This window comes from Penaeus monodon, unplaced genomic scaffold, assembly GCF_015228065.2.
Source record: "Penaeus monodon isolate SGIC_2016 unplaced genomic scaffold, NSTDA_Pmon_1 PmonScaffold_8655, whole genome shotgun sequence".
Classification (NCBI taxonomy): domain Eukaryota; kingdom Metazoa; phylum Arthropoda; class Malacostraca; order Decapoda; family Penaeidae; genus Penaeus; species Penaeus monodon.
This window is the reverse complement of record NW_023663943.1, coordinates 1-14,365: the sequence shown is the minus strand read 5'-3', so window position 1 is coordinate 14,365 and position 14,365 is coordinate 1. Positions and strand designations below refer to the sequence as shown.

Below are 14,365 nucleotides of genomic sequence, written 5' to 3'. Positions count from 1 at the left end.
GTAAGTAGGCAGTTAGGTTAACATTATCTGAAGAGCCCATCATCATTATTATTCCTTCCACTTTCCCATTATAAAACCCGTCTTCCCTTCCCTTACACAGCCTTCTCTAGAAATGCAAGCCTTCCGAGGTGCCTTTCCTCACGAGCAATGCCCTCGCCATGAGTCCCATCCTTGGCAAAAAGTGGAAAGGCTTACTGGAGGAGCTGATTCCTGCCTGGGTCTCTGCACATGGCACCCTCAACGTCGTTCTTGGACCTGTCTTTGATAACAACACAGACTCTCTGCTTGATGACATCTCAAGGCTTAGGTATGAAGAGAGAAATGTATAAGTGGAGAACAAAGTTGAGAAGTGGATAAATGAGGAGATGGCAAATAGTAGTGAGAGTAATAGCCTATCCTTCGAAATGTTACAGAATGACAAGAAATACAGTTGCAGTAAAAAAAAAAAAAAAAAAAAAAAAAAAAAAAGTTAGCAAATAATCATGATAAATCACTAATCTTAATGAAAAAATATTCAATTCTTACGTATGATAGGTTGAGAGGATAAAAAAGTCACATGCAAGAAAAATAAAGAAAAATATGTTCCTACTATTTGTTGTGATTTTATAAAAACAGTTGTAAGTATGGTAAAAGGAAAACGGAAGAGAATAGAATTGGTTCAGTAGTTGAGTTTACTATCTTTCCAGATCACCTGAAATTCCATCAGATCTGTTTGCCATCGTGACTCGTTGCAAGAAACACGTGAAATCCCTTAACCTGGTCTGCCTGATCAGCTGGATTCTCTCAGCTTTATATTTTCACAGTCTCAGTCAGTCAGCAATTGCCTGTAAGTGTCAATTTTATATCATTTGCTATGTGTAATAAACTGCTGTTCAAGGCTCAACAGTTATGCTTCATTATTTCTCAAAGCAGAAAAGTTATTGAACAAAATAATCATTGAACAAGAAACCTAACTGACTAATTTAAGGTTAAATAAAGCCATTTATAATCGCATCTTTCCCAGACTACAGAGAGGTATACCTTGGAGTTTAGTGGGCGCGCGAAGGATGTGGAAATGGCGACTGGGCTAATGTTCTTCCCTTCCTTGACCTTCAGAGATCGCCTCAGTGTGCTTTTGCGGACCAGTTCTGTTCTCTGGTCAACAGTTTAGTTGGGATACTAGTTTGTTGAATTACAATCATAATTGTCCCACTTAGTTTTACATATATATATAAAAGATACATAATATATAATATTTATAAATGAATATAAATATATAATAAATATGAATATTATATTATATATATATATATATATTAATCCCTATTATTTATATATATATAAATTTATTATATTAAAATTAATAATATTATTAAAATATTTATATATTATATTATATATAAATATATTTATTATTAATATTAAAAAATCTATTTTATATTTTTTATATATATATATATTAATAAAATATTATATATATATATTATATAAATCACTTAAAATAATTGACTGTGAAAGTGACTTGAATGTGATTGGAAATTTAATATAATATGATATAAAATTTAAAAATTATAATTTTTAAAAATAAAAATGAAAATATGACAAAATTATTATTATTATAAATATTATAAAATATATTTAATATATATATTTTATATTTATAATTATATTAAAATATTTTTATATTTTATATATAATTAAATTTATATTTATGTTCCTAATTTTATTTTTATTTTTAAAATTTTTAAATTTCTTTTAATTTATATTCTTTCAATTCAAATTCCAATCACATTCATTCACATTCACAGTCATATTTAATATTTTTTTTATAGCTATAATATATATATATATATATATATATTAAAATATATTTTATATAAAAATAATATTATATATATATATGTGTTATATATATATTTTATATATAATTAATTTTATATAATTATATTATATTATTTTTACATATTAATTTGTTATAATTTTTTGTTTTATTATTATAATTTTATTTTATTAATAATTTATTTAAATTTTATTAATATATATTTATTCATTTTATATTAAATTTTTTTCTTTATAAATTTTATATTTATGTATCTTTATATATATATGTAAAACTAAGTGGGACAATTTATGATTGTAATTCAACAAACTGAGTCATCCCAACTAAACTGTTGACCAGAGAACAGAACTGGTCCGCAAAAGCACACTGAGGCGATCTCTGAAGGTCAAGGAAGGGAAGAACATTAGCCCAGTCGCCATTTCCACATCCTTCGCGCGCCCACTAAACTCCAAGGTATACCTCTCTGTAGTCTGGGAAAGATGCGATTATAAATGGCTTTATTTAACCTTAAATTAGTCAGTTAGGTTTCTTGTTCAATGATTATTTTGTTCAATAACTTTTCTGCTTTGAGAAATAATGAAGCATAACTGTTGAGCCTTGAACAGCAGTTTATTACACATAGCAAATGATATAAAATTGACACTTACCAGGCAATTGCTGACTGACTGAGACTGTGAAAATATAAAGCTGAGAGAATCCAGCTGATCAGGCAGACACAGGTTAAGGGATTTCACGTGTTTCTTGCAACGAGTCACGATGGCAAACAGATCTGATGGAATTTCAGGTGATCTGGAAAGATAGTAAACTCAACTACTGAACCAATTTCTATTCTCTTTCCGTTTTCCTTTTACCATACTTACAACTGTTTTTTATAAAATCACAACAAATAGTAGGAACATATTTTTCTTTATTTTTCTTGCATGTGACTTTTTTATCCTCTCAACCTATCATACGTAAGAATTGAATATTTTTTCATTAAGATTAGTGATTTATCATGATTATTTGCTAACTTTTTTTTTTTTTTTTTTTTTTTTTTTTTTTTACTGCAACTGTATTTTTGATTTTAAATTTCGAAGGATAGGCTATTACTCTCACTACTATTTGCCATCTCCTCATTTATCCACTTCTCTAACTTTGTTCTCCACTTATACATTTCTCTCTTCCATACCTAAGCCTTGAGATGTCATCAAGCAGAGAGTCTGTGTTGTTATCAAAGACAGGTCCAAGAACGACGTTGAGGGTGCCATGTGCAGAGACCCAGGCAGGAATCAGCTCCTCCAGTAAGCCTTTCCACCTTTTTGCCAAGGATGGACTCATGGCGAGGGCATTGCTCGTGAGGAAAGGCACCTCTGGAAGGCTTGCATTTCTAGAGAAGGCTGTGTAAGGGAAGGGAAGACGGGTTTTATAATGGGAAAGTGGAAGGAATAATAATGATGATGGTGCTCTTCAGATATGTAACCTAACTGACCCTACTTTAATGACCAGATTGCTAGATGGTATTCCAATATTTTTACCATGTAATGAGAACCATATTTTTAATTTGGTCTTACAAAAAATAAGTCTTTCTCTCTCTCTCTCTCTCTCCCTCCCCCTCCCCCTCCCTCCCTCCGCCCCTCCTTTCTTCTCTCCCTCCCTCCCTCCCTCCTTCCCTTCCCTTCCCTTCCCTTCCCTTCCCTTCCCTTCCCTTCCCTTCCCTTCCCTTCCCTTCCCTCTTCCCCTCCCCGCCCTCACCGGGAGGGAAGAGGGGTTCCGCGGCGAAGCCCTGGCTAGTGAATTCCCGGAGTTCGGGGCAAGATGGCGCAGCCGTCGAGGCGAGCCGGACGTCGGCGGTCCAAGAAGCGCCATCTGTTCCCGGGTATCCTTCCTTCACAGTGAAGCTGGTCCACAGGGGCATCCTCAGTCTCTCTGAGTATCCTATTGAAGAAATTTGGGAAATCCTGCTGAGAAATGAGTGACGGGAGGATATTACTTTAACTGTGGCCATGCTTTTGCCGCTGCAGCGAGGGCGAGGTGGCGGCCAATTTATCGTACCTGTGACGTGGTCGTGATGGAGTAAGAGCTTGAGTGACAGAGGCAAGCTGCCGGTGTGAGGGACGCCCCACGGAAGGTGGTATTCCTCCAACTCCAGCTCTTGCGTCTGTGTCAGCTTGAGTGTGAAAGCCATTTCTGCAACAAAGAAACATGATTAATGAGTAATTTCAGTTTATTTTGGGATGTTACGTCACCATAAACAAAGTTAATCGCAAGGAAGGACACTACCATTGCCATATGTAAAAAATAAGAAGAACAATAATCCTTGCCATATTATGAAGTAAATAGAAAACAAGGTCATCCTACCACCGCGATTCTCCGTTTGAACTGAGAGCCAGCCGCAGGGCCTTACCTGCGCGGGCGTCAGAGGAGCCCTCTCACGGACGCGACGAGGCGGTCGCTGACGTCACCAACGGGAAGGGTCGCGCTCGGGGGATTAACTTCCTGCAGGTATTGTCACAAATAATAATCAAGACAAAACAGAAGAGAAAAAGTGAAGCAAATAAACAGAAGCAAGGAAGTGGCTAGTGGCACAAGTGTGTGACCATAAAACATGCGAAGGAAAATGAATGAATTCATCTGACTTATTCAAGAGCACAGCCTCAACGGCTGCAGTGTTGCGTGCGCGGCGGATGGGCGAGGAACGTGGTTGAGGGCGCCCATGTGCGTTATTTTCTGCAGGCTCCACGGCCGTCAGCTGACCATGAGGTTGTAGAGAACTCAATGTTATGGGAAGGGCTCGATCCTCCAGGCCTGTTGCAAATCCGGGGCCGTAGGCCACGAAGAGTGCCTATACAGAAGAGTGGAATTAGAAAAGGATGGCAACCCAGTGAACCGCTGCGGAGGGATAAAACAAAAATTCAGAAACAAATAATTAATGCTCAGGGAAAACAAGAAACAAGGATAAATAAAGATAACGATTGTGTTTCTATTACAAACTGAAACCCAGATACGTTCGATAATCTGAATGATCCATTACAAAGCCGTAATTCCGTATGTGGAAGATACTTGTCCTTCTCCTTGATTGTGATGACATTCCGCACCCGAACGAACAGACCTACAGTTCCCTACCCCTACTACCTTGAATTATTGAACACTAGTTGGAAAGGCCCTGACCCCCATTTCCTGAAGTAGTTATCAAGACATGGTGGCCCGGGAACCAAGAGTGTGGTGTGACGGTTTTCCCGGGCGTGAGTGTTAGATGACAGTTGAGATCCTGCGTGTACTGAGGAAAACCTCCTTGGGCAGGTCGGCCGGACTGTACACGCGGCATTTCCGGCCTCTTGCAGGACAAGTTGCTCATGATCTCGTGTCTCATGTGAGATGGTAAAGAGAAGACGAGCCTCTGAATGTGTATTAGTAGCTGGCGGTTCTGTACTGTAGGATTTAGTCTGATTCGTAAGCTTCCAGAAATACTAGAGACTTAATGCTTTGAAAAGTGATACTATTAAAACAACTTTATAGCTTGAAAGTTTACACATGGGCTTACACATTGGTTCCGGATTGTGAGACTAATATCACAGTAGATGAGTACTAAGTCTACTCCTGGAATCTCAAAGAAGATACAAGTTCTAACCTCGACATCATTCAAGACATTATATCAAGAAGAAATTCACAGTTCAGAAAAGCTCTTGCTGAATGTAAAATCTGCCTTCATACCATCATCGTACTCCTTCAGGCTGAAACATGCGACGGCGCCGAAGTAGGCGAGCGCCACGCTTTCAGCTCGGGAACGTACTCTGGCAGGTTAATGAAACGGTCCTTCCCTGCCGCTGCCATCCAGTGGTCTGACAGCACGATCATGTTCACGCAGTGGAGCAACTGTCTTTCGGGACAGCCCTTGAACCAGCTGAAACATCTGCGCCTCGCGTGCAACAGCTGTTGGTTAGTCTGTAATGAGGATTCGGAGTTAATATGTGTTGGAAAGTTACAGTGGTGGTTGTAAACTGTTTCACCGTACGTATTTCATGTGCAAGTGTGTAGCAGTAATGTGGCATCCCTCGCAGAAGGCTCAAATTGCCTTAGTCGCCCCACTGGATTCCGTATTCGCCTAACATTATTGAAACCGATTTTTTTTGTCCTACCTCTGGGGTAGCTTGACGAGAGGTCAATTTAGAAATGAAAAGAAAATTTGATAGTGTCATTATGAATTAACGGAATTAATATTCGTATCCAAAGTTATAATTTATTTACCTAAATGTGCTTGTCATGGACATAAAAATGAAAAGTTCTTTTTATGAGATGTGAGGTGTGTAAGAACTGTCTTAATAAGCACTGTTTAAGATGCATGCCTAATATGCGACTGGTTGTTCCTTCCCTTAATTCTATTATCTATAACTATTTTTGTGTGTTGCATACGATCGTAAATCACAAGTATTTAGTGTGTAGATATCAACTACCCAAAGTGTAATTCTATTCTGAGGACAGTTTCATTTGTCTAGTTAACTGTAACATTGTGATACCATATTTCCATATTGCGGCATTTACGACAAACGTTCTAGAAATGGTATGTATCGCATGCTGATAATTATATATATATATATATATATATATATATATATATATATATATCTATATATATAATATATATATGTGTGTGTGTGTTGTGTGTGTTTGTGTGTGTGTGTGGTGTGTGTGTGTTTTTTTGTGGTGTTGTGTGTGTGTGTGTGTGTGTGTTGTATACACACCACACATATCAGCGATGTACTTTGGCCTGTGTCAACAATACGTAGCAAGGACCGGATGTACCACTCACACCCCCGTCCAAGCAGCTGCTCCCCTTGGGCAGGACGCGATGTCGCCCGGCTTTCTCTTTTAGCACAGGAACAAACATCCGTCCTCGAAGGGAACCGCGCATAAAAGAACCCGAACGAACGCAGAGGAGAGACACCCTGCCGACAGGCCAAAGCCCACACAGGGTCCAGCCTACCACTCGTCCTCCACCGGGACAGGGGGTCTCTTGGGAGTTTCACATCTACCTTCAGTAATAAACCAGCAAGCAGATCCCTTTTATTGAACCGCCCAAGTCCATCTCTGAGTTCTTGCTAACATCGGTGACGCGTGCTGCCAACCTCACGTCTGCTTACACCTGTTGAAAAATTTATATAGATAATGTCGTAATGTTAGGAAAAAAAAACATATGTGTACACACACACACCACACACACACACACACACACACACAACACACACACACACACACACACACACACGCACACACACACACCACACATATGGTAAATATTCTTGCAGACTATCTCTGAGTTGTTGGGCTCTGCCGGGCGCCAGCCTAACGAGTACAGTAGTCGGTTGATGATGCCTTACAAAAAAAACTTTTTCTTGCTGCAATAAACATTACTCAGCTTTAGGTATGCATTAACACATATATCATGAATTTATTACTTGAAACACCATGAAGAAACATTCTGGCATTATCACATGTCCTTTCTTTATGTGACGAGCGTGCCTCCTGCCTGGTTTGAAATTGGGAAGTCAACTTGATGCTGCACTCTATGATACATTATTCAGGCAATGGATGGTCTCTTACGCATATATATATAATTATATAATTATATATAATATAATATATATATATATATATATATATATATATATATACATATAGATATAAAGCTTAGTATAGTATACATATATATATATATATACATATATTAATAAAATATAGATATATATATATATATAATATATATATATATATAAGATATATATAATGTATATATATACATATATATATAATATAATATATTATATATGCGTACAGGAGACGCTCATTGACCGAATAATGTATCATAGAGTGCAGCATCAAAGTGAGCTCCAAGTTTCAAACCAGGCAGAGCACGCCTCATCAGCACAAACGAAAAGCGACCATGTAAATATAATTGCCAGAATGTTCTTCATGGTGTTGTCAAGTAAATGAAAATTATGATTAATAATGTTAATGCCATACCTAATGCTGAGATAATGTTATGCAAGCAAGAAGTGATGGCAGCATCAAACGACTACTGTAAGCGTCAGCTTGGCGCACCGGCAGAGCCCATCAACTCCAGATATATTCTGGCAAGATATTACCATATGTGTGTGTGTGCCTGTGTGCGGGTGTGTGTGTGGTGTGTGTGGTGTGTGTGTGTGGATGTGTGTGTGTGGTGTGGGTGGTGTGTGTGTACAAAATATGTTTTTTTCTAAATACGACATTATCTATACTCAAATTTACACAGGTTGTGTAAGCGAGACGTGAGTTGCAGCACCGCGTTCACCAGATGTGAGCAAGACCAGAGATGGACTTGGGCGATCAAAAAGGGATTCTTAGCTTGATGGTTTATACTGAAGGTAGATGTGACCCCAAGGAGATCCCCCGTGTTCCGGTGGAGGGACGAGGTGGTAGAGTGGGACCCTGTGTGGCTTGGCCTGTCTGCCGTGTCTCCCTCTGCGTTCCGGTCGGGTTCTTTTATGCGGCGGTTCCCTTCGAGGACGGATGTCTGTTCCTGTGCGAAAAGAGAAATGCCGGGCGAAATTCTGCGTCCTGCCAAGGGAAGGGCAGTTGACTTGGACGGGGGTGTGAAGGTATGTACATCCGGTTCTTGCTACGTCTTGTTGCCACAGGGCCAAAAGTACATCGCTGATATGTGTGTGTGTATACACACACACACACACACACAACCACAAACACAAACAAAAAACACACACACCACACCCACACACCACACACAAACAACACACACACACACACCACACACACACACACCACAACACACATATATTACTATATATATATATATATATATATACTATATATATATCATATATATATATTATATATATATTCAGCATGCAGAGATATAAATCTAGAACGTTTGTGTAAATCCGCAATATGGAAATTATGGAACACATGTTACAGTTAACTAGGAAAATGAAACTGTCAGAAAAGAATTAACATTGGGTCTTTAGTTTGATATCTACACACAAAACTGTGAATTTGACGATCAGTATGCAACAAAACAAAAAAAATAAGTATAGCTAATAAGAATTAAGGGAAGAACAACAAGTACCATATTAGGCACGCATCTGAAAACAGTGCTTATTAAGACAGTGCTTTACACACTCACATTATCAATAAACAGAAACTTTTCATTTTTATGTCAGGACAAGAACATTAGCGTAAATAAATATTAACTGTGATTACGAATAGTTAATTCATTAAATTCCATAATGACACTATCATAAGTTTTCTTTTCATTATAAATTGACCTTCGTCAAAGCTACCCCAGAAGGTAGGACAAAAAAAATCGCGTCAATAAGGAGGCGAAATACGGAACCAATGGGGTGCGACGAAGCAATTGGAGCCATTCTGACGAGGGATATCACATTATCTGCTACAAAACGTGCACATGAAATACAGTACGGTGAAAAACAGTTTCACAACACCACTGTAACTTCCCCAACACATATTAAACTCCCGAATCCTCATTACAGACTAACCAACAGCTGTTGCATGCGGAGGACACAGATGGTTCAGCTGGTTGCAAGGGCTCCGAAAGACATTGCTCCACTGCGTGAACATGATCGATGCTGTCAGACCACGGTTATGCAGCGGCAGGGAAGGACCGGGTCATAACTGCAAGAGTACGTTCCCGAGCTGGAAGACGTGGCGCTCGCCTACTTCGGCGCCGTCGGCATGTTCAGCCTGAAGGAGGACAATGATGGTATGAAGGCAGATTTTAACATTCAGCAAGAGCTTTTCTGAACTGTGAATTTCTTCTTGATAAGAAATGTCTTGAATGATCGTGCGAGGTTAGACTTGTATCTTCTTTGAGAATTCCAGGAGTAGACTTAGTAATCATTGTGAATATTAGTCTCATCAATCGGAAGCCAGATGTGTAAACTCATGTGTAAACTTTCCAAAGCTATAAAGTTGTTTTAATAGTATGACTTTTCAAAAGCATTAATTCCTCTAGTATTTCTGATAATCTTACGGAATCAGACTAAAATCCTACAGTACAGAACCGCCAGCTACATACACACATTCAGAGAATCGATCTTTCTCTTACCAATCTCAGACATGAGACACGAGATCATGAGCAACTTGTCCTGCAAGAGGCCGGACATGCGCGTGTACAGTCCGGCCGACCTGCCCAAGAGGTTTCACTTCAGTAACAACCGCAGGATCTCAGACGTCATCGTAAACCTCGACGCCGGGAAAACCGTCACGACCAACACCTCTTGGTTCCTCGGGGGCCACCATGGCTATGATAACTACTTCAAGGAAATGAGGGTCAGGAGCCTTTCCAACTAAGTGTTCAATAATTCAAGGTAGTAGGGGTAGGGAACTGTAGGTCTGTTCGTTCGGGTGCGGGAATGCATCACATCAAGGGAAGAAGGACAAGTATCTTCCACATACGGAATTACAGGCTTTGTAATGGATCATGTCAGATTATGCGAACGTAATCTGGGTTTCAGTTTGTAACTAGAAACACAATCGTTATCTTTATTTATCCTTGTTCTTGTTTTCCCTGAGCATTAGTTATTTTTGTTTCTGAATTTTTTGTTTATCCCTCCCAGCGGTTCACTGGGTTGCCATCCATTTTCTAATTCCACTCTTCTGCTATAGGCACTCTTCGTGGCCTACGGCCCGGATTTGCAACAGGGCCTGGAGATCGAGCCCTTCCAGAACATTGAGCTCTACAACCTCATGTGTCAGCTGACGGGCGTGGAGCCTGCAGAAAATAACGGCACATGGGGCGCCCTCAACCACGTTCTCGCCCAGCCGCCGCCCACGCAACAACTGCAGCAGGTGAGGCTGTGCTCTTGAATAAGTCAAGATGAATTCAATTCAATTTTCCTTCGCATGTTTTATGGTCACACACTTGTTGCCACTAGCCACTTCTTTGCTTCTGTTTATTTGCTTCACTTTTCTCTTCTGTTTGTCTTGATTATTATTTGTGACAATTAACCTGCAGGAAGTTAAGCCCCCGAGCGCGACCCTTCCCGTGGGTGACGTCAGCGACCGCCTCGTCGCGTCCCGGTGCGAGGGCGCCTCTGACGCCGCGCAGGTAAGGCCCTGCGGACTGGCTCTCGTTCAAACGGAGATCGCGGTGGTAGTGATGACCTTGTTTTCACTATTTACTTCAATAGATATGGCAAGGATTATTGTTCTTCTTATTTTTACAAATGGCAATGGTAGTGTCTTCCTTGCGATTAACTTTGTTTATGGATGACGTAACATCCCAAAATAAACTGAAATTACTCAGTAATCATGTTTCTTTGTTGCAGAAATGGCTTTCATCACTCAAGCTGACACAGACGCAAGAGCTGGAGTTGGAGGAATACCACCTTCCGTGGGGCGTCCCTCACACCGGCAGCTTGCCTCTGTCACTCAAGCTCTTACTCCATCACGACCACGTCACAGGTACGATAAATTGGCCGCCACCTCGCCCTCGCTGCAGCGGCAAAAGCATGGCCACAGTTAAAGTAATATCCTCCCGTCACTCATTTCTCAGCAGGATTTCCCAAATTTCTTCAATAGGATACTCAGAGAGACTGAGGATGCCCCTGTGGACCAGCTTCACTGTGAAGGAAGGATACCCGGGAACAGATGGCGCTTCTTGGACCGCCGACGTCCGGCTCGCCTCGACGGCTGCGCCATCTTGCCCCGAACTCCGGGAATTCACTAGCCAGGGCTTCGCCGCGGAACCCCTCTTCCCTCCCGGTGAGGGCGGGGAGGGGAAGAGGGAAGGGAAGGGAAGGGAAGGGAAGGGAAGGGAAGGAAGGGAAGGGAAGGGAAGGGAAGGGAAGGGAAGGGAAGGGAAGGGAAGGGAAGGAGGGAGGGAGGGAGGGAGAGAAGAAAGGAGGGGCGGAGGGAGGGAGGGGGAGGGGGAGGGAGAGAGAGAGAGAGAGAGAGAAAGACTTATTTTTTGTAAGACCAAATTAAAAATATGGTTCTCATTACATGGTAAAAATATTTGGAATACCATCTAGCAATCTGGTCATTAAAGTAGGGTCAGTTAGGTTACATATCTGAAGAGCACCATCATCATTATTATTCCTTCCACTTTCCCATTATAAAACCCGTCTTCCCTTCCCTTACACAGCCTTCTCTAGAAATGCAAGCCTTCCAGAGGTGCCTTTCCTCACGAGCAATGCCCTCGCCATGAGTCCATCCTTGGCAAAAAGGTGGAAAGTCTTACTGGAGGAGCTGATTCCTGCCTGGGTCTCTGCACATGGCACCCTCAACGTCGTTCTTGGACCTGTCTTTGATAACAACACAGACTCTCTGCTTGATGACATCTCAAGGCTTAGGTATGGAAGAGAGAAATGTATAAGTGGAGAACAAAGTTAGAGAAGTGGATAAATGAGGAGATGGCAAATAGTAGTGAGAGTAATAGCCTATCCTTCGAAATGTTACAGAATGACAAGAAATACAGTTGCAGAAAAAAAAAAAAAAAAAAAAAAAAAAAAAAAAAAGTTAGCAAATAATCATGATAAATCACTAATCTTAATGAAAAAATATTCAATTCTTACGTATGATAGGTTGAGAGGATAAAAAAGTCACATGCAAGAAAAATAAAGAAAAATATGTTCCTACTATTTGTTGTGATTTTATAAAAACAGTTGTAAGTATGGTAAAAGGAAAACGGAAAGAGAATAGAAATTGGTTCAGTAGTTGAGTTTACTATCTTTCCAGATCACCTGAAATTCCATCAGATCTGTTTGCCATCGTGACTCGTTGCAAGAAACACGTGAAAATCCCTTAACCTGTGTCTGCCTGATCAGCTGGATTCTCTCAGCTTTATATTTTCACAGTCTCAGTCAGTCAGCAATTGCCTGGTAAGTGTCAATTTTATATCATTTGCTATGTGTAATAAACTGCTGTTCAAGGCTCAACAGTTATGCTTCATTATTTCTCAAAGCAGAAAAGTTATTGAACAAAATAATCATTGAACAAGAAACCTAACTGACTAATTTAAGGTTAAATAAAGCCATTTATAATCGCATCTTTCCCAGACTACAGAGAGGTATACCTTGGAGTTTAGTGGGCGCGCGAAGGATGTGGAAATGGCGACTGGGCTAATGTTCTTCCCTTCCTTGACCTTCAGAGATCGCCTCAGTGTGCTTTTGCGGACCAGTTCTGTTCTCTGGTCAACAGTTTAGTTGGGATGACTCAGTTTGTTGAATTACAATCATAAATTGTCCCACTTAGTTTTTACATATATATATAAAGATACATAATATATAAATATTTATAAATGAATATAATATATATATAAATATGAATATGAATATATATATATATATATTATATATATATAAATATACATATATATATATAATACACATATATATATATATATTTATATATATATATATATACTATATATATATATATATATATATATATATATATAATCAAATATATATAAATATGACTGTGAATGTGAACTTGAATGTGATTGTGAATATGAATATGAATATGAATATAAATATAAATATAATATAAATTTAAAATATAAAAAATGAATATATATGAATATAAATTATTATATATATATATATATAATATATATATATATATATATATATATATATATATATATATTATATATATATATATATATATATATATATATATATATATATATATATATATATAAATATATATTATTATATATATATATATTAATATATATATATATATATATAATATAATATAAGTAGATGGAAGGTGGACAGAACGCTGCACATTCACCTACGTACATGAATGTGAAAGTAGGTCAGTGACCGTGACGTAATCAGTGACCTTGACGAAACCACAAACCGCAAACCGCAACCAATGTCCACAACAACATAATCAATACCCGGAAATCATTAACCTACTTTCACATGTGCATTTTATGTTCGTACATGACGCATCATAAGAGAAATAATGAAATGTAGGTGACAGGTGACATAGATTAATGATCACAGCGTAACCACACAACCTTGTCAAGAGTGAAAGCAGGATAATGATCACGAGGCAACCACTAGACCATAGCTAATGATGACTAGCACACACCTTACGGTTGAAAATGGTTGATCATAACAGAAAGATGACCACTGAAAGTGATTAACTAATCAATATCCGTATCCGAAATCATTACTCATAACCAGTGATGTACAGACGAGGATCTCCTCCAATGCAGGTTGACATAGATTAATGATCACCGCGTAATCACACAACCTTATCGAGAGTGAAAGCAGGTTAATGATCACGAGGTAACCACTAAACCATAGCTAACGATGGCTAACATACATACCTTACAGTCCAAAATAGTACATCATAACAGAAAGATGACCAATATCCGTAACCGAAATCATTACCCGTAGGCAGATGCTACAGATGACTCACCCGCGGCTCCTCCCACCCACACCGCAATATTCACCATGTTTAAACTTGTACCGAGATGAGAATTAATTCTGTTACAGCGAGGGGAAACCGTCTCTCCTAATGACGGAAAATTGTCAA

General features: G+C 39.1%; 2 pseudogenes; one reads left to right on the top strand and one right to left on the bottom strand.

The window, feature by feature from the left end:
- Positions 1-2,101: 2,101 nt before the first annotated feature.
- Positions 2,102-5,708, bottom strand: LOC119571921 (annotated as a pseudogene).
- A 3,476-nt stretch (positions 5,709-9,184) lies between these two features.
- Positions 9,185-13,055, top strand: LOC119571922 (annotated as a pseudogene).
- The last annotated feature ends 1,310 nt before the right edge of the window (positions 13,056-14,365 follow it).